This window comes from Bactrocera latifrons, unplaced genomic scaffold (genome assembly GCF_001853355.1).
Source record: "Bactrocera latifrons isolate USDA-ARS-PBARC rearing strain unplaced genomic scaffold, ASM185335v1 scaffold_204, whole genome shotgun sequence".
Classification (NCBI taxonomy): domain Eukaryota; kingdom Metazoa; phylum Arthropoda; class Insecta; order Diptera; family Tephritidae; genus Bactrocera; species Bactrocera latifrons.
In genome coordinates, this window is record NW_017535564.1 from 145,296 (window position 1) to 148,048 (window position 2,753).

Consider the following 2,753-nt stretch of genomic DNA (forward strand, 5'->3'; position numbering starts at 1 on the left):
TGCTGTGGTGCAGTGCGCTACGGACATAGAGAGAGAGAGAGAGAGAGAGAAAGAGACAAAAAGAGAGCTGTCTCGAAGTTTCGTAAATTGATTTTCTTGCAAAACTTACACTCAAAATAAACAGCTTTGAAGGCATTAATCATAATGTACATTCTGCTGGATTTTTAAATTTGTTCACTCTGCTTGGCAAAGCACTTTTACAGTTTTAGTTTTACAGTTACTATTACTTCATTTTAGTCGGCAAATTTTTTATGGAAAAACTGAGAAAGTCTACAAAAATTGTAGTCCTCTAATTAGTTATTAATCAAGATTGATTGAGGTTGTAGATATTTAAATTTTTTTAAATATTTTTGCCTGACATGCGGCCTCTCGTGTTCTTTGCTCATTGTTGTAATACCTCAAACTATGAGAAGGCATTTAATTTTACTTTTGGAATTACTGCATTATAATTGTATTCAGAAAATCTCTTCAGAAGTCATATGCCTAAGCAATTTTTCGACAAATGATTGAAGTGCTATCGCAGCAACAGGAAGAATTTCCAAGACGATTATCAGAACATCCTAAAGAAGCAGTTAAATACTTGGTAATGGATATAGCTGATTTTAAGTCAACATGAAGATTTAGGTATGCGAAAGCTTCTTGCAAAGCGTAATTGCCGAGAGCTTACCATGTCACAAACTATTAAAAAACAAAAACAAAGGTCCTTGTACTGATTTTTCGCTTTCTTTCACACCCAGCGTGCTCTCGTGATCCGGGCCGCAGCAATGTCTTCTGTTTCCAAATTTCACGATTTTTTTGTAAAAAAAAGTAGGAAGATTGCTGTCGGTATTCTCTTTTTCGTTGACGAAATACTATTCAGCGTAGTATCTAACTCCGTTTAGTTCTTACAGATATCATATCACAAAAATTATATATTTTTTATATTTTTTTTATAACCCACGAATAGTTGTAAACATATTTGCAAAAAAAAAACCCATAGAATAATTCTAATGTTGTGACTCTGAAGCAAATAGGTCTAGATATAATATATCTTAGTATATATATATATATACGTTAAGAGTGTATTTTGGAACCCAATTTAAATTATTTCGTGACAGTGAATTGTCAAAAGACCACATTGGCCCCTTACATTCTAGTACAGGATCTATAGATCGTGCGTAGTACTGGATCTATGGATGATGCGTTAACAATGAGTATTTTATCAATATCATACTTCCAGCTTTTGCTAGACTGAGGTCAAAATATTTAGGATGATGTTACATTTTAGTAGTCTCAACAAATTTATGGTAGTCTCAAGAGCTTATCCCATACTTCTTCTCATCATGAAAGATCTTTATTTTCACTGTTGAAACGAATTTCTTGTGTCTTCTGTGGTGGATTCGGTCCTGCAATCTAACCGTATCTTTCCGTTGTGAATTCGCTTACTCTTTATTAAATTGAAAGCGTAATAAATTGTCTCTCACAGCGACTCAAATTCATTTTGTTATTCTTTTGACATTGGTAGGTAGAGCATTTAGTCGATATGGGATTTTTATTTAATAATTTCCGAAAGCAATGGTTTTCGTCATTCAAACTATTTTCGAAATTTCATTTAGTATATATTGGGTAGTCGAAAAAGTGTTTTCGTATTCAACGTATTTTTTATATTTATATTAATAAATAAATAAACAAATATGTACCATTTTGGTCGACCATTTGTTGTAATTTTTCCGCTACAGACATTGTTCCATCAGTGCAAAATTTCATCAGTGTAAATCGATTTCTTTTTAAATAAAGTTTAAAATCTCATCTTTCCAGCACTATATGGTATGACACAATGTGATTGGTAGCATTGAAGATACGCGACTGAAACGACATCTATTCACAAAATACAAAAGGCCACATTTTCTAACCAAATAAGCAAAACTGGAAAATTCTTTTCAATATACCACGTTCAGATTTTTTTTTCCATTGTTAGTGGTTAGTAAACCCAGTGAAAATTCATGATTTCCAGAAACTTGGAAATCCACACGTTAAGATTATAAACACAACGACAATAATTATAACCACCTTGAATATTTATTTATTTGTTTCACATACCTATAACGTATTACAACCATATAACGACCGCTTCAACCCGAACAATATTCATCTTTCCACGTCGCATGGCAGCAACATGGCAAAACAATATTGCAATGTTACTTAAATTTATTGAAATTTTTTATTTATAATATGCAAGTATGGATATGATTAAATGCACCAACACACCATTAGATATCCTCGCCCAGGCAGGCATCTGGACACCATGGCGTATGCGCAACATTGAAATTTGCATTTATATTAGTAAACAATTTAATATTCTGGCGTTGAAAAATTTCCCTACAACACGCTCGCCCACACATATGCGTACGGAATGCGTAAATAAACGATATATTGCATATTATAATAACGAATAAAATGTAAAGCGAAAGGTGCGCATATGCTCCACAAACATCACTCATAACTTATTTGCGCGCTTTGTTTGTTTCACATGTTATCTTAATGTGCTGAAAGCTTAAAGCGTATTGGATACAATTTTTTAGCCGCTCTGAAGTGCTGAGGGGAATGTTATAAATGAATTTAGTTTTCATGTACATACATAAGTGGGCATAAATTTATGTTTGGTGATTTTGAGATAACAAATTGTGCATAGTTGGTTTATTTCGCTCGTTATTGTTGTTGTTGTGTTGTTGTGTGATGTGCTTGTAATAAAATAAATTAAATGAAAAAAAAAA